The sequence below is a fragment of the Suricata suricatta genome, chromosome 15 (genome assembly GCF_006229205.1).
Source record: "Suricata suricatta isolate VVHF042 chromosome 15, meerkat_22Aug2017_6uvM2_HiC, whole genome shotgun sequence".
NCBI classification, from domain to species: Eukaryota; Metazoa; Chordata; class Mammalia; order Carnivora; family Herpestidae; genus Suricata; species Suricata suricatta.
The window spans coordinates 22,390,902-22,409,919 of record NC_043714.1 but is presented as its reverse complement, the minus strand read 5'-3'; the positions used below and the strand labels follow the sequence as shown (position 1 = coordinate 22,409,919).

The 19,018-nt window shown below is 43.9% G+C and overlaps 1 long non-coding RNA gene and 1 pseudogene across 2 annotated transcripts in view; both read right to left on the bottom strand.

Annotated features, from left to right (window-relative positions):
- The window catches only part of LOC115279000, a 163,844-nt gene that overhangs the window by 48,479 nt on the left and 96,347 nt on the right, over positions 1-19,018 (bottom strand). For both annotated transcript variants that reach the window (XR_003903154.1, XR_003903156.1), the window contains one exon: positions 9,372-9,664. This is a non-coding gene — a long non-coding RNA (uncharacterized LOC115279000). The remainder of the gene's footprint in view (positions 1-9,371; positions 9,665-19,018) is intronic.
- Positions 6,802-7,775, bottom strand: LOC115278998 (annotated as a pseudogene).

The window sequence follows — 19,018 nt, the reverse complement described above, 5'->3', positions numbered from 1 at the left end:
GTGTGTGTGTGTGTGTGTGTGTGTGTGTGTGTGTGTGTGTGAGCTGGATCATCATGTAAGATATATGTCTTATAGGGTTGTGGTCAAAAACATTTGAAAGCTACTTGTATAAAGTACTTGACAACGCTGTAGCTTTTACTAATGTAATTTAGCAACATAAACTTTGGATTTGGCTTTGGGCTACCTCAACCATGCAGCTTTAGGTGGTAAGAGTTTTTTTTTAGTAAGGTCATAGAAAGTCTAAGAGTGCAATCTCTGCCTTCAGTGGAGGATTTATGTATTTGGGTTTATCATTCTCCTTCTTTAGGTTTTCTAGAAGAATCCATTCCACCCACTACTTCTGAGTTCTCACACCTTCATATTCTGTGTCCACGGTAATATGGTCCCCCAAATATTGCCTTCAATGAGTGCTTCAATACAGGTAACAATGGACAATATCTTAATTAGTATTTGCCACTTCGTATCATTGGGAAAAAACTTTCCTCTATCCTTCAAGATTCTTATAGCTGGACTAAGAATTAAATTGCCTGGAATTGGAGAAGGTATTTGCAACAACATTTCAGATAAAGGGTTAGTATCCAAAATCTATAAAGAACTTATCAAACTCAACACTCAAAAAACAAATAATCCAGTAAAGAAATGTGCAAAAGACATGAATATACTCTTCTCCAGAGAAGACAACCAAATGGCCAGCTGACACATGAAAAAATGCTCAACATCATTCATGATCAGGGAAATACAAATCAAAACCACACTGAGATACCACCTCACACCTGTCAGAATGGCTAAAATTAACAACTCAGGCAACAACAGATGTTGGTGAGGATGTGGAGAAAGAGGATCTCCTTGGCACTGCTGGTGAGAATGCAAACTGGTGCAGCCACTCTGGAAAACAGTATGGAGGTTCCTCAAAAAATTAAAAATAGAACTACCTTATGACCTAGCAATTGCACTACTAGGTATTTACCCAAAGGATACAGGTGTGCTGTTTGAAGGGGCACCTGCACCCCAGTGTTTATAGCAGCACTATTAACAACAGCCAAGGTATGGAAAGAGCCCAAATGTCCACTGATGGATGAATGGATAAAGAAGATATGGTATACATATACAATGGAGTATTACTCGGCAATCAAAAAGAATGAAATTTTGCCATTTGCAATTACATGATGGAACTAAAAGGTATTATGCTAAGTGAAATTATTCAGAGAAAGACAAATATCATGACTTCACTCATATGAGAACTTTAAGACACAGAACAGATGAACATAAGGGAAGGGAAGCAAAAATAATATAAAAACAAGGAGGGGGACAAAACCTAAGAGACTTTTAAATATGGAGAACAAACAGAAGGTTACTGCAGGGCATGTGTGGGGGGATGGGCTAAATGGGTAAGGGGCATTACGGAATCTACTCCTGAAATCACTGTTGCACTATATGCGAACTGACTTGAATATAAATTTAAAAATAAATCAAATAAATAAATAAAATGAAACCATTTAAAAAAAATTAAATTGCCTTGAGACAGATTACAGGAAAATTTTAATTTCAAACACAGAGGGAATCCACACAGACACAAAATTCCAAAGACAGACAAAATGAGGTATACATATCATCCTGAGCAGAGGAGATAGGGGTAGGGGCCTGGAACTTCAAAGGGAAGGAATGCAATTTACAGGAAGATGAAAAAGAGCAAATGTTTGGTAAGCAGATGTTTGCTGGACCACTCGGAAACAATGGGATAGAGAGAGGACTTTGATCACACAGGCCTTGCCAGGTTCCTCCCTGTCTACCAGACCTAGTTCATATGATAATGTAGTTATCTATGGTCATAGCCCTCTTCCCCGAGCAGGTCCTTTTCCAAATTCTTTCAGGTAGTTGAAGGTTAGGGGAGGTCAAAATTCCTTCCTGAGCCTTTTGGGCTTTGGCTGTTTTCAGCTCAGCATAATCTGCATGCCAAAGTGGCCCATTTTGGGGCCATCTGACCTCAGACCCCTACAATATTAAGAGTTGCCCATAATTAACTAATACCAATGAAATTTTTACCAGACTGTTCCCAACTTTCATTTTTCTTCTCTCTCTGAGGATTGGTTGTCTGATCACACTCCTCATTTTAAATGTCTGTATCAAAGTTTTTTTTTTTTAAGCATAAAACATTTTAAATGACTTCAGGAGAAAATAAATATATATTGGAAGATACTAAGTACCTGTGATGAGAGGAAAACTCTCTAATTTCCTGAAATATAAGGGAAGTGACTTTAGATGTTTCTAAATCAGCCTGACTGTACATAAACTTTGTTAAACCAAATGCCTGATTTATGGCTCACCAAGTATACATTATGCATCTACTTTTTAAAAAAAATGTTTGTTCATTTTTGAGAGAGACAGAGACAGAATGAGAGTAGGGGAGGGGCAGAGAGAGAGGGAGACACAGAACCCGAGTCAGACTCCAGGTTCTGAGCTGTCAACACAGAGCCTGATGCAAGGCTTGAACTCACAAACTGTGAGATAATGACCTGAGCTGAAGTTAGACACTTCACCAACTGAGCCACCCAGGCACCCATTATGTACCTACTTTATAAATGAATAGCCTAAAGGAAAACTATCTTCTCCTTAAAAGATTGATCAATGCTACTACTCCCTGCATTCCTTGACATTGCAACTTGTGATTCTTGCCTATATGCTAATCTATAATCTTTCAAGCTTTCACAAGATGTAAAAAAAAAAAAAAAATTATATAGCCCTTTAAAAACTGTTCGTTCTCCAGGAACTTTTTCCCTATGAAGACTATATTTCCTGGCAGCTGTCTTACTTGGACTCAAATAAAGCTCTTTTACTTTTAGAGATTCTAAAAGGTTTGTTCATTTTGTGTCAACACTTAGAAATCTAGAGAACACTGGTAAATAGGCTAGATCTAAATGCAGGTTCTGGACTCAGTGCTGAGGCCAGTGCCTTAAAAACATTTCTCAGTAGTCCCTGTATCTTTATCTCTTTCCATTACTGTTCAAAATCCTAGGCAGGAGCATTAGATTGCTTGAGCATGGTCACATGCCTGCATCTTTCCTGCTGGGGACATGAAGGAATTTTTTTTATATGAGGTCTGGATGTTAGGCAATGAAAAAAAGTCAAATGTCTGCCAAAAGTTTTTGCCCCATTCTGCTCCAACCATACAGGTACTGTCCCTCTTTCTCACGAAACTGTAAGCTACTTCACCAATTATCTTGCTTTGCTCTTTCTGTATGCCTCAAACCAGGTACCACAGCCCTGGATAAAAGATAATAATCAAGAAAAGTGTTGGGTTGTTGTTGTTGATTTTTATTGTTTTAATAAAAGAACTTCTTGAGCTCTTAAGAAACACAAACTACAGAGTCACACCGAGGGACTTTACAAAAACAAAACAAAACAAGATCAAGAATAGTTCAATCTTCCTAGACTCAGCAGCAGGGTCATCCAGAATCTAAAAGAGACAAAAAGCCAGACAGCTGAGACCAGCGTCCACCCCAGGCTGGCCTGCACCGAGGAAAAGGATCCAGGAAGGAAAATCCAGAGATTATGCTAACTAAGCAAATCTGTGGTTAAATCAAGATCAAAACCTAGAATCTATAAATTCACTATCCCTTTTTCAAAAATCTTATCCTTTTTATTTTTTAAAATAAAAATTCCCTCTGATTTATTGCATTTTCTCAGCTGTACCAAAAGTGATCTAGGTTAAGGTAACTATCAGGAGAGACCAGGCAAAGCTGAGTTGTACCATGGAGACCCAGAGGAGCTGGGATGACCAACAGGTCCGGGAGCCTTGACAGAGAAGCCCATGACGAGAAGCTAGCGGATTCCTTTTTCCTTGGGATCACTCACCTGGGGCGGGGAGAGGAAGAAGAGCTAGCAAGGGAAGCAAAGAAAGTGAAACCAGGAGCAGGAGGAGGGAGGGCAGTTGGAGGCAATCTAAAGGGACAGATGTCAGAACAGGCATCTCCAAGAGAAAGAAATGTGCATTCAGCTGATGGCCACATTCTAAATTGCGCAGAGCGAAACAGACGACCAAAAAAAAATGTTCAGTACAGTGAAACTGTAGGGCTAGACATTCCAAAACTGGGATGCCTAACTCCTAAAGGACAGATGTCTGCAAATTCCCCTCAAACCGTGAAACATTTGTGGTTCCTTTTAAATATGTCAGAATTAGGCTCACTAATAATTACAACACTTCATTTGTCTCGACTTTCCTCAGTTCTCTCTGTTCCTGAGGTAGGTAACAGTAGGATAATTATTTCAGAGAGAGTGATTTAGGATACTGAGAAGGCATCCTAGCCAAAGTCACACCGCAAACCCTTAGGGCTTCCAACTTTAGAACCCAGGCTGTGGCTGCTGCTTCCTGGTTTGTTGATTAAGATGCATGAATGATAGCTTTTTATAGATTTTATGGCTCCTTCGTAAGTACCAGTCATCTTAAATTCAGAAAACCCTTTCTAATTTCAGTAGTCAACTGAATGCCTTGGACATTCTTGCTGGAGAATTAGTACCTCTTGGTGGACGGCCTTCACACACCAGACTGATACATCTATTAATAGTCATGTGTGGATCTTTTTCCGGCCAGAAGCAAGCAAAGGCTCCAGGCTTAATTTGTAATATATAGGAATGGATACCTGTTCATTTGGGCACTAAATTTTTTTTAATATTTTGAAACTCTGAGAATTTTTAATATCTACTATTGACCTACTATTTCTTATCCTTCAAGTCTCCTTACAAACAATTTTACTGAGTCCTAGAAAAGAAGCCCTAAAGCTACATGGCTGGAGATACCAGAGCATGAATTAAAATCAAAGATTTGCTATTGACTGGGTCCTTCAGAGAAGCTTAAAAGTTTCTGGGAATTGGGTCATGTCCTAAAGAAGAGTGACTTAAATCAAGGTTTATAGTGTTTCTTTGTGTGTGTGAATTTAGTACTCACTTCAGCAGCACATATACTAAAATTGTGTGTGTTAATTTAATCTTCTGAACCACCAATATTTTGTAGCTGGGTTCCCCTTATGATTATGTCATGGGCTCACTGTCGTTTTATATTATTGACATTTTCCATGCACAGTTCAACCTGAAACATGCTTCCTTTCCCGGTTACATCACAAACTTCTAAAAGGCAGAACCTTTAACTCCTCTTTATTTCTTTGCAATACCTGCCCCAGGACCTTGCATCAGGTAGGTGCTAGAGAAGGGCGCCTGGGTGGCTCAGTGGGTTAAGCTTCTGACTTCTGTTCAGGTCATGATCTCATGGTTCATGAGTTTGAACATCACTTTAGGCTGTCTGCTGTCAAAGCAGAGCCTGCTTTAGATCTGGCTTCCCTCTCCCTCTGCCCTTCCCTAGCTCATGCTTTCTCTATATCTCAAAAATACATAAAAACATTTTAAAATATTTTTTAAAAGTAGATGCTAGGGACACTTGGGTGGCTCAGTTGGTTAAGTGACCAACTTCGGCTCAGGTCATGATCTTACAGATTGTGTGTTTGAGCCCCACATCAGGCTCTGTGCTGACAGCTCAGAACCTAGAGCCTGCTTCAGATTCTGTGTCTTTCTCTCTCTGCCCCTCCCCTGCTCATGCTCTCTCTCTCTTGCTCTCAGAAATAAATAAATATTTTTAAAAATATTTATCTATTTAAAAATAAATAGATGCTAGACAGATATATGATCACTGACTAAACCTGCAGAAACCAGAAATGTAGAGATGACGACCAAGTAATGGGAGAGATAAGCAGAGCCATGAGCCCAGCACTCAGAAGCTGCCAGAACATTGACTACAAACCATGAGTCACAACAAAGAAAGGGTGACACTGCTTCCCCACTTGAAAAAAAGGCTTGGTCCTGGCCATTTGGAGCTTATCTCCCACCCTTCTAATTTCAGCTGAGAGACCTGGTTGGCTGTTGTCCTGTTGTGCTCCTCATCCTCCTCCTGTCTCTTCACCTCCATTCCTAGACTAACAGAGTAGCAAAGGAACTAAACGGAAATATACAAACACGGTCATCACATAGGCAATCGGCATTACTGTCAGAAAGGACATGTGGAATCCAAAGGGGCCCCCACCCTAGAGCCCAGATAGGTCCCCAAGACAATCAAGATGTTGACGTACTTTTCTGAATTGGGGCTTAGATAAGAGAAACCTGAGGGAGCCCAGTCCTTTCAAGGGTACCCTAAGAGCTAAAGGCCAATCCCTTATTTGGCCTGATTTTTAAAAAATCTGAACAATAAATTAGTTTCAAGACTAACCCTAGGTTTAATTCTATCACAGAGTTGGACCAGTGAACCAAGTTTTGGTCTAATATTCCCAACTGCACCCAGAAGAATTAACTGATCTAAAATATTTATTCAGGAACTAGTCTGTCTAAAACATGAATGAAGTAGATACCAAGATGGCAGACATAGGTGTAGAGACCCACTCAGATGCTGTCCAGGGAAGAGCAAACACTTTGCTTGTAAACTGTAAGACAATATAAAATGGGGCTAAGGGGCATGAGGAAGCCCTGTGAGAATTCAGAAGAAGTAGAATTTTCTTCTACATCATAAAAATCAGGGAAAGTCTCAAGCCAGCATATCATAGAAATTGGTGGTTTGGGGGCAGAGCTAAACCTGTGTGAAGAAAGACAGTGGGAGATGAGGCTGAAAAGTATATTCTTATGGCTCTTTAAATTCTTCAACAGGACATAGAGGACCTTACCACCACCACCTCCTCCTCCTCCTCCTCCTCCTCCTCCTCCTCCTCCTCCTCCTCCTCCTCCTTCTTCTTCTTTTTTTTTTTTTAACTTTTAGAAACTGTTTATTTTCTGTCAGCCTTATTTCCATTTTGTTTGCCTTTGTGGAGGAGCAGCTTGAGACCACTCAGGGGTTGTTCCTACCGTTTCAGTGGCCGGAACAGTGGGGGTGCACGCCCGTCTTCAGGGGCAGGCTGAGAGCTCCAGTCCTCAGCAGGGGACGCCGAATGGGCACTGAGGGCACCTGCTACGCCTTCAGACCAGTCTGCAACTTCGGGTTGAGTGGTGGGGACCTCAAGAACTGGAGCAGTCCATCCCCCCTGAAACTCCTCCTTGGTCACAGCCTTCTCGGCAGCGGCCTGCTCTTCCTTTTCAGTGTCTCCGGGATCTCCGTAGAAGTAGAGATCAGGCATGACCTCCCAGGGGTGCTCACGGGAAATGGTGCCACGCACCTGCAAAACTTCCCGGATCAGCGTCCATCACATCAGACCCACTGAGTGAGTTCCCTTGTTGTTGGAAGGCGTGGCAATGTCCACACGGCACAAAGGAGAGTCTGTGTTACCCAGAGGGATGGTAGTGGGGGGTTAACATAAGACGCCTCTGTAAGAGTCTGGTGGTCAGCCCTGGGATCCGTAACCCCCACAAGTCTCGGCTCCTGGAAGGCCGCCTAGATCCGGGTAGTGAAGGTCCCGGGAGCGAAGTGGCCGGCAGTGGGAATGGCTCCGGTAGCAGCAGCACGGATCGCTGGCCAGGATTCCTGGATGGTAGGACACTGACATGAGCCGTTTTCAGCAGCAACAATGGCACAAGCTGCCAGCAGAAGCTTCTCCCAGGTTCTCTGCAGGTGCCATCACCTCTCCTTTTGTAGATGTCCTGTTCTATCTGAAGTCAAGGTCAGTACCTCATAAGTGGGTTCTTGCTGCAAGGAATGTGAGGACCCCCTCCTCCTTCATTTGTGGGACATCAAGGGCTCCGGACATGGTGAACATTTCCCTTTAAGTTATGACAGGAATGCAGAACACCACCATATGGACCCCTCCCTGTGTAGCGCAGAAAGGGGGACCTTACATTCTTAACCAAAGAGTTTGGGTTTCCTCCAGTGGACAGAAGGAGCCACTCTAGGTTTACAAACACAGAGGAGTGCCATGCCCTGTTCCCTACGTGGAGATGAATCCAGCAGCAAGGTATAGAAAGGGCCGAGGTGAGGAAAATGTGGAGTGGAGACAGAACAAAAGTAAAGATGCCCCTGGTGGTGGGAACAGGAGGCAGTGAGGACTGGGAGCCCCAAGCCTGGCTGTGGTGAAATCTGGGGAAAAGGAACCAGATGACCTGACGTTCTGCCCTGGGATGGCAGGCAGTGGAGTACTATCCTTGACTTCATGAACAAATGCAAGTAGGAAAACAAACCAGAGGAGAGAGAACAGTGTTAGACAAGCACAAAAATTACTTCAAAGTAGCGAATAGTACCTGTGCAAGCTGTTTCTAAAATATTTCTAAGACCCTCATTACCCAAAAGGATACCATACATTGTTTTTTAAGAAAATATTTTTTCTTAATCCAAATCTGAGCTCCCAAGACAGCATCTAATTTACTTTAATTTTTTTTCAATGTTTATTTATTTTTGAGAGAGAGAGACAGAGAGAGAGAGAGTGTGTGTGTGTATGCACACAAGTCGGGGAGGCGCAGAGAGAGAGAGAGAGAGGGAGACACAGAATCGGAAGCAGGCTCCAGGCTCTGAGCTGTCAGCACAGAGCCTGATGCGGGGCTCAAACACACGAACCATGAGATCATGACCTGAGCCAAAATTGGATTCTTACCTGGCTGAGCCACCAGGTGCCCCTTCTTTTTACCACGGCTTTTTAATATTATTGTCAAATTAAGGAGCTTCACATTTAAAATTTATCTTCAAATCCTTTTCACTACCATCCTGTTAGCCCATCCCCATGGACAAGTTTTTTCAGGATAGCTCAAAACTAGTATTCTCTTATTTCATCTATTCCTACTTAAATTTTATTTTAAAAATATCTACAATGTGTTCCCAGTAGTTCTGAAGAAAATGTAACTGTGGAGGAAGTTTTATCAGAGCTGTCTCTAAGTGCTACCTTTCTTCCTCTTAGATATCCAAGCTACTTTCAAATTGCTTGTCTAGCTCTTCTTCCTCTTCATGACATCATGTAATTTCTCCCAAAGTCCTCTGATAGTATGTGACAGGATTTACAAGGCTCCTCAAGACTTTTCCCCATGCACACCAGCCCCGTTTTTTCTCAGTTGCACTGGGCCACGGTAAGCCAGCATAACCTCCAGGCTAGGATTTCGGCAGCAGGCATCTCTGTGGAACTGAAGAGAACATCAGCCCAAAGCTATGAGTTCTGGATTTGTCACTTTGGTTGTTCAAGTTCACCCAGCTAAATGCACGAAGCCAGGTGGAAAGTAAGCTTCACTGAAAAGTTGTCAAGAGAAGCAATGCTATAACCTCAGAAAATGTTTTAGATGTTGAATTTCTACCAGTAGTTGTCACCCAGTGTGCTGCTGCCCTTTGGGGCTATTTATCTCTGGTCAATTTTCCTTTCAGAAACTCTTTTTTCTACCCCATCCTGACCCCTTAAATTATAAGCATAGCCATATATGTACATAAATACCTGTTCTCTTCACATATGGAAGGAACTCCCATGTCAAACACCATTACTTGTACGTGTAGCCCACTGAACCACACTCAACATTTTGGAAACTCCAGTTCCCTGAAAATTTCCTCTGCTCCACATTTATTCCTGGGTCTTGGAGTTCTCAAGAGCAACCCGTCACAGACATTTTCCTCTTCCCCTGCTCAGGCAGCATTAGTCTCTTTGCTTCTGAGGTGTGAGTGTCCCAGGGAGCCAGGAGATGGTCCCCCTGTGGGTGCCTGCTGGCCTGGCATCGATGCTCATCGAGGTGCCTGAAGGAATAAAGAATACGCCGCCTGAAGTATGACTGAGGAAGTTCAGGACATGCTACCCCAAAATACGTGACTTTGATACACTGATTATTTTGAGCTATAGGCACTTGAAAACCAGCAAATGCAGGGAAGGGCTTTTTCTGAACCCCACTTCTTTGCCCTAAAGACACATCCTCCCATAGGAACTAAACTGCCATGAACACCCTCCCCCAGAGTTTTACCAATTAGGAAAGATTGGCCCCTGTCACAGGAGAGGAGACGAGAAGTGGACACAGCCCATAAACCTCATCACAAACTGCCCTACCTTCCTCCCGTCTCTTCTTCAAAGGGCCCACTCATCTCTCCTAAAAATCACTTACTCTCTTTTAAGAGGCCTATATCTCCCCTCCCCTTTCCCTATTTAGATGGTATTTATATTGTGGTGATCATTTTGAAATATATCTAAATCAAGTCAGTATGCTGTACATCTCTTATCTATATAGTGTATGCCAATTACATCTCAACAAAACTGAAAGAAACGATTTAAATAATAATAATGAATTTAAAAAATAGATGGTTTTTAATCCTGAGTTCCAAGCCACTTGCAAGATATTCATCTTTCCCTGATTATCTCCCATGTAACATATATACATGAAGTATAATACATGTTAGTAAACTTCAATTTGTTTTTCTCTTGTTATACTTTCTTTTATTACAGGGATCTCAGCTAAAAACTCAGTAGGGTAGAAGGAACATTAGCTTTCCTCCCCTACCTAGCAAAGTGATGTGTTGTGTCACCAATGCAGCTGACATTGGATGCTACTTCTGCTCCAGATGAGGGGAAGGGCACCATTTCCCAGAGCTACCATGCTTGGGATGCCCCTCCTTGCCACTGGTGAGGTCTCCTCCTCTGTCTCCTGCTACTCTGCCAGAAATCAGTTGTGCTGGGGACCACCGCCAGACCCAAGGTACCACCGAGGCACAGGAGCTGCCAGAGTTCCAAAGCTCCCAATACTCCAGTCACTCCACATTCCAGGTGCCCATGTCTCTCCGCCCCTTTGTTACTGTGTGGTTGGCTCTCAAAACAATGCAACTTTGTCCTCTCAATGTTTCAAAGAGAGTTTGTGTAGAAACAGCTCTTCTTTCTTTGTTATACCAAAAGCTCACTCCACCCCCCCACCCCACCCCCCGCAGGGATTAAGACACAAGTCCTTTGGGGGTTGGGTGAGGGGACTAAAAGAGAGAAACAGTTATACTTGACATAATCCCTTTTCTTTGATGCCTGAGGCATAGCTACCTTGACCACCCTGGGGCCTTTTTGAATCTCTGCCCCCTTTGATAATTTATTTTCTGTGAGATTCAGTTCCTTCCAATTGGCCCTGACATTTCTGAATCTTGAGGAAAGGTCCCCCTCATCTCAAACTGTTCTCCCTGCCACCTGACCCTCTCCACCCCCAAAGCCAGGGAAGGACATCCAGTGAAATTGCCTGTGAAGTTGTGGGTGCCTGTAAGAAAGAAGTGGGTGTGCAATCGCAGAGCTGAAAACTCAGCAAGGTGACCTAATGGTTCCATCAGAGTAAAGGAGACTGTGATAAATTTGAGGATGAGCTTTACATGAGTCCCTTAGCTTTTGGAAACACACCTAAACTTAGAAAGGAAAGCCTGCTTTGCATACAGAGATTTGTAAAGATGAGAGGCTTTGGGGTGTTACCTGCAATGACAGGATGAGAAGGAATCACGGTGACAGTAATGCACCTGGAAGAAGACGGTGCAACCCTGCACCCCCTCCCAGGTCCCTGTAGCCTTTCAAAGGGCAAGCAAAAGGACCTCGGTGGCTCCGGAACCCCACAGGAAGGAGTCGTAGGGACAGAGAGGGAGCACAAGCCATGGATGTGCCCTGAAGGACCCGGATGTAGGGATTTCCCACCCAGAAAGATGCTTAAGGGTGTGGACGACTGTCAAGAGCCAGAGAGAGACACACCTGGACCCTCAGACCTGGACAGGGATGGAATCTGCACTTAATTGTGCAGAGACTACCCTAGTGACTAAAGGCACCACCAGCATAGAAAGCCACCTGAGCCAGAGTAAGACCAGGGCAGCCTCCTTCCTCAGACACAGTCATGCTGTGGGAGCAAACCCAGCCATCACTCCATTTCTCTTCCCCCAATATGTGGGTGAAGCTGAAGCCTCGAAAAGAGCAGAGCCCTGGAACCAGACATGTGGCCCATGTGCATGCACATGTGAACATACCTCCAGCATACAAGACTCAGAGAAGGAATGAGGAAGTAGACCCGCCTCCCCCCACTTCTCCATGTCCTCTGATCCACAGCCTGGCTGGATGGCAGAAGTTCAAACCGACTATAAGATGCAGCTTTACATTAGATTAGGCTGTCCTGAGTTTAAATCACTGAAAATGACTGGGAAGTTATCAAATCTGTTCACAACATTTTTAAGGGCTCTGTACCAAAGAGAAGCAGAGATCCAGCACGGCACAACTGGGGACAGTGGGTGGGCGAAAGATTGTACCCTGCCAAGTTCATACTGATCAATAAGCAAGTTACATTTGGGATGTTCTCTCTTACGCACATCAAAAATCTAACGTCTTTCTCCAATTCTCCTTTCCAGGGCTTGAAGTTGTACAGGAGAAAGATTAGAAGGAAATGCAGTGGTGTTTCAAGGAATTTCCTTAGAAGTCCCAAATTGATTTGGGCACCTTTAATATCCACAAACTACCCCAGGATTACATGTTGCCTTTGCCTTCATCTCTACCTCCTAAACTAAAGCTCTGGCGGTTGGGATGAAAGCCATGAATATAGAGAAAATATAAATTGTGAAAATTAATCTTATTCTTTCTTCCCCCCATTTAACCCCTGCTCCTGCCTCTGCCTAAAAAAAATACATTGGGAACATCTACTCAGCAATGAACAGACCTATGTGCATTGAATATGCTCTTGTAGCAAGCATGATCTTCATGACCGACTTGAGATACAAATCAAATCACAACTCTAATTAACCTCCCAAAGTCCCATCTATCTTTTTCCCCCAGGAAGTCTAAAATCACCCTCTTGGGAAATTCTTGGGAATCTCAAAGATCTACTTAATCCACAGGAAGTAAGTTCAATGCAAAGTGAGAGATAGCTTCCACTTAGTACCATGCTTCTGCTTGCCACATGGTGTCGCTGTCGAACACAGGGCCTGCACAGTCCGGTGCACGATGGTTTACTGTCCCAGTGATACTCCGAGTTCACTCCCTATAACTTTGCTTTATAACCAGCTCTCTGGCTTCAGACTCACATGCGAAAGCACTGTTCTCCAAAGCCAGAATCAAGCCAGTAGGGCTTCCAGCATCAGCCTTCTCCCAAACTGCTTCGGGCCAGTGTGATGAATCTAGGGTACCTAATACAAACTGGTCCACCAGATGAGCTCTATAGAGCTGCCTTGTTAAGCCAAACAAAAAGATTCTGGAACAACCTTCAAAAAGGCCTTGCATTAAGCATACTGGAGATTTTCACTCAAATGACTTTTCTGAACAAAGATCTACTCCAAAATTGTTTGCCATATACACCTACACCATGAATTACTGAAATTTCTCTTGCTAAAAACAATCTTATCAGACACCCTGTTGTGTATTTCAACTCTTAATTGATAAATCTTCTACTACTCAGGAACTTTGGGAGTAGCATTGGGGTTTAACTCTGAAATGACACATTCTTCCTTGGTTGGTTGAACAAAATCGTTATTTGGTGCCAGATTATTGAATTGTAACCTGACATATCCCCTCAATACACTCTTCCTCCCTCCTCTTTGTTCTTAGGAATTCTCTTCTTCACTTTACAGTTGGGTTTAGCCCATGAGAGGCATCTGCAAAAGATGAGAGGTGAGCCGTGACCACAACAGACCCTTCTCCATTTAGGTGGCCCCGTCCATATACCACCCTTCCCAGCTAACTGTGGCCATGCTTCCTCCTCTTCCTAACCCCCGGCCCAGGACACTGCACAATTCCTTGTTGGTTTCTCTAATCCTGCCCATGCCTTGAAAAATGTCCCTCGGGGTGCCTGGGTGGCTCAGTCAGTTGAGCATATGGCTTTGGCTCAGGTCATGATCTCATGGTTCGTGGGCTCAAGCCCTGCATCAGGCTCTGTGCTGACAGCTAGCTCAGAGCCTGGAGCCTGCTTCGGATTCTGTGTCTCCCTCTCTCTTTGACCCTCCCCTGCTCGCGCACTCTCTCTGTCTTTCAAAAATAAATTTAAAAACATTAAAAAAATTTTTTTAAAGAAAAATATCCCTCTACAAGATTATCTTCAGATTTCCAAATTTGCAAGTGCCATCTAGATTCTGCTCAAACGTGGCTGTTATATCAAGAGTAAGATGAAAAGTAGTCTCTAAGCAAACCATGCTTCAGATCACTGCAACTTTGTATACAAAACGCTCTCCCATGTCCAGATTCAAGAGCACTCTCAACCATAGCAATATCCCTAGGCCACAATTTAAAACAGTGGCCCCTCTTCTAAAACCAAGGTTGTCCTTGTGGAACCTTAGGGTGAATAATTTCTGCTGAGCAATTATCTGCCACTCTGGGCCAACGGCAAATTGGTTTTCAGTGAATTGGCTTCTCAGCATAGTACTCATTTGGTAAAATGACTTTGGCAACTTGATTTTTGGTGAAGCGACTTGCTTCCGCCCTTGATGCTTCCCTCGTACCACCTATGTGTTTCCTTGCCTTTTTGGTTTTGAACTTAATGTTTCTCCTACTACAGTGTAGGTTTTTTTCAGAGAGAGAAGCATGTGCTGTTCATCTTTGTGTTTTCCCTAGCCCTCTCTTAGGGCCTGATGCGGTGTTATGCACAAATAGCTAGTCAGTAAATGTTGGTAAAAGAAAGCAAGTGAACAGAAGACACAGTGAAACACTGAAGCAAATCAGAGAATCCATTAGAGATACACAAACTGTTATATATGGACAGAGAGGGATCCTATCTCAGTGTGAAACAGTCACTGAGAGAGAAAGGAAGGCGGTGGGGGAAGATAGGGATGGAAGGAAGGTTTCAGAAGAGAAAGGATGGAAAAGAAGAGGGAAGGGAAAATCAAGAAAAGGAAGACAAAGAGGAAAATATCCTTTTATAAATTTTTAAAGATTTTTTAAAATGTTTATTTATTTATTTTTGAGAGAGAGAGAGAGAAAGCACAAGCAGGAGAGGGGCAGAGAGAGAGAGAGAGAGAGAGACAGAATCTGAAGCAGGCTCCAGGCTCCAAGCTGTGAGCACAGAGCCTGACGTAGGGCTCAAACTCACAAACTGTGAGATCATGACTTGAGCCAAAGTCAGACACTTAACTGACTGAGCCACGCAGGGACCTTTTTTAAAGTTTTTTAAAGTAATCTTTACACCCAGCATGGGGCTTGAATTCACAACATTGAAATCAAGAATCACATGCCCCACCAAGTCAGCCAGGTACCTCTGTAAATCTATATTAAGCAAAAACAAAACAAAAGAAAAAAATTAGCTATCTCTATAATCAATGACTTACATCAGCAAGTACATAACTGAAACGATTTTGTCACTAAGACATCTTGAATATCTCTAATAAAGCCTTTAAAAGAATTGCTAGTCATTACATAGAAAATGCCCAACACATATCTTCTTGAACAGTATTTTCAAATTTTGATTAGAAACTACATAGATTGTTTTAACTCTCCTCAGAGAAACCTCTCTTGGAATTTAAAACTCAAACCAGAAGGCTGACCAGCATCCAAATATGAACATGGTGGCTCTGTCTCTGATTTCTAAAATAGGACCAGAGAAATTACTTTCCCGGCAGTATTTTTAGCAGTGTGAGGGAAGGCGCTCCCTGTGCTGTTTCTTGGCAGGCGCGCAGTCTGCCACTCGGGAGCCTGTCCCTTGAATCCTCCTGCACCAGCGGCGGCGTCCGCACCCCTGGAGCTCCTGGGAGCCCCCGGAGTGGCCCCAGCAGATTACTGCAGTTCCTTCGTCTGAAGTGAGGCATCTAAGACAATGGAAGCTCATCTCCCTGACAACGACGCTGAGAATAAGAGTTCATTTATCACTCAGGTACAAAGTTCCAGAAACAGCGCAATTAAAGAGAAGCTAATTCGTGTTTATGTGGAGTAGACCTTCTAGATATTGAATCAATCCTTTGGAGGAGTAGAATTCTCCTCTCTCCACAGATAAGGAAAAAGGAGTGGAAAGGTGGAGTAGCCTGTCATATGGTCCTCAGCCAGTTCATTGTAAAAGCAACACTAACTTACTAACCAACATTTGTGCCGGACGATCGCTTACCACGAGCCTCACAGCAAACCCAAAAGACAGCTTGAATAAGTGTTATCATTTTCCCCATGCCGCAGAAGGGAAAACTGAGGTTTGCAGAAGGATAGTAAATTCTTTCAATCTGCACATCGCTAAAGGAGCAGAGCCAAGGGTGGAGGCCGTGATTCCTGACTTCCCTGAGCCGGTGCGCTGTGCTGCCCACGGGCTCCAGCTCTGTAGGCACCACAGGCACGGTTATAGGGATTCTCTGCAGCGTCCATCAAAGAAGCAAACTGTCCAAGCCAGGGCGGCCTGGCAAGGATGTCAGAGTGACAGAACAGTAGAGTTATGTCTGTATCTAGATAATCCCTAGATAATGATGTGGCTCATCCGAGAAAACAAAAAACAAGGGGCAGATGGGCCAGGTAATCCTTGACAACAAATGGCATTTGGCTCATAGAAACCCCTTCCTTGCACAGCATGACTCAGGAAAGCCAGGTGACCATATGTCCCATTTCTCTGGGACAGTCATGATCTCGGCTGTTGTCCTGATAGAACCAGGCATAGGGACCTCCTGCTCACAAAAACATCCTGGGTTGCGCAGTAAATCATATACCCATCCTACATACAGGGATTTGTATTTCATAACTTTCTAAAGCAAAATGCTCCTCCTACCCTCTTTGACACTCCAAAACATAACTGCAATTCCAATCTTGATCAAACAGGTGCATCATGGCACACTAACGTCAGGAACCCAAGGCAGAGTTGAGGGCAGGAACTAGACTGGACCAATTTATGTGGAATTTGCCCTTTCTCAACCCTTTCAAGTTGGTTTAAAAAAAAAAAAGAAAAGAAAAGAAAAACAAAAACCAGTAAATCATATGTTTTCCCCATGTTCACTGTAAATGAGGCTCCCTAGAAATTTTCCCACAACCAGCATCATTGCTAAGAGACAGCAAAAATATCTTCATGCTGGAGCTCTTTGTCGCTATAATGAGACTATATTTGGAGTAAAAGAAGCAAACTCTCTTTAAGAAAAAAACACAGATACAAAATATAATCTAAGACAATACTTGAAATTTTAAAATACTCAAAGAAAGAAAATACTCCATGTCATTTTCTCTAGCACTATAACGACACAAAGGAGGAGCTATCAGAGGTGTTGAATTACTTTCGGGCGTGGCAACTTGTCCTTGGTCATTTTACAATCAGCTCATGAGTTTATAGTTTCCTAAGCAGGTTTTCTGTCTTCTAATTCCCTTTAAAAGAACCAAGAGTAAAAGCTAGAAGTCTTCCCATGCCCCTGGGCTTCACGCCAGGACTGCTTACCACATGATTTCCTGCACCAGCAGATGGGATTACAGGTGCCTATGGCGGTGTAGCTAGTGGTAGAGCATTTGACTGCAGATTACAGGTGCATGAGAGAGCCCTGCCTGCCCCGCAGTTCTTCAAGGGTCCATTCCTGTGTTTTCCAGGCGCCTATGGGACTCTGCCCTCCAATTCCTCACTTACTGGCTTCAAAGGCGACTCTCAGTGTCATCAAGATTAAACCAGATTTTAGAGAGGCAACATAATGCCGTAGTTAAGAGCTTGAGCTTGGGTCCAAGACTGAGGTCCAAACCCCAGCTCTGCCATTTACAAGCCATGTGACTTTGATTAGTTTGTTTGCCTCTTCATCTGGAAAACGGGGATGGGGATGGTGCACAGGCTCACAGGGTTTGTGTGGGGACTCAGTGAAATAATTGATACAATGCCTGGTACATAGTATGTGCTCAGAACGTACCCATTGTCCATTTTTAGAAACTGAACATGGCCTAACATTTCAGGTTACTTAAAATCATTGTGGTAAGGGAGGAGGTAGCTTTCATAAAAAGGTGGCAGAATTTGGAATCGGGAAACTTGAATTCTAGTCCTGGTTTCCTTGCTCACTGGCTTATATGGTTTTGGATTCGTTTTTTTGAACTGCAACCCTTACCCCTTCCAATGCTATAAAATGTTGATAAATATATCCTAGAGTCATTGAGAGGGCCCAATAAAATAACATAAGGAAAATTTTTTTGGTAAATTCAACATCTTTAAATTATTATTATTACTCAAAATGAGACTAAGAACATAATGTAATGTAATTAAATGTAATATAATAAAAATGCCCAGTCTCTTAGGCAGACAGTTCCATGGCCGAGGATCTCAGAACCAATCTGGATGGCTGGGGGGAGCCCCGTACCCCAGTGCATTTTCTATTCTGGCAGCTTTCATGCTCCGAGCAAGAGACTGCAGCATGGGAGTTCTCTTCTTGGAATGTGCGATATTCCACCAACTCCCCCAAACCAAAAATGCTGAATAGAAGGGAGGGCTGGTGTGATGTGTCCTTCGATGGCTATAAATCCAAACAAGAAGCAAGAGATGACACTGTGGACAATCTCTAAGAAACAGACTTGGTAATATGGTAGAGAATGGGAACCCCCCTACTCACTAGGAAATTGCTAACCACAACTCTGTCATATATGCTTTCCCGGGGTGAGGGGGAAAAGATGTGGAGGAGAATTGTTGGTATCCTTACACAAGGCCTAAAAGGAGGGCCTCCGTAAGAAATGATCTCTACAGCAGTAAGATAAGGCATTCTAGAAGAAGCAATCGGCTGATCGACCCCATTCTGCGACCGTCGCGGCCTGTGGCCCTGCGGGCAGCCGTGCCAAGATGAACCCCAGAGCCCCCAGCTACCCCATGGCCTCGCTCTACGTGGGGGACCTACACCCCGACGTGACCAAGGCGATGCTCTACGAGAAGTTCAGCCCGGCCGGGCCCATCCTCTCCATGCGGGTCTGCAGGGACATGATCACCCGCCCTCCTTGGGCTACACGTATGTGAACTTCCAGCAGCCAGCGGACGGTGAGAGCCGGCCCGGCGGGGCGGGGGCCATGAGGCGCAGGCGGCAGTGGGCGGGCTAGGCCGGCGAGCCCGGGGGAGGCGGCGGGAGGACAAGTCAGCCCCCCACGGCCGGCAGAGAGAGGCTCGGGCGCCAGGACCCCGGCTCCCAGTGCCCGCGGGGACCCGCACTGCTGGCAGCCGTACGCCTGGCCACTTCCTCCTTTGCGACCATTTTCTCGGCCTCAGC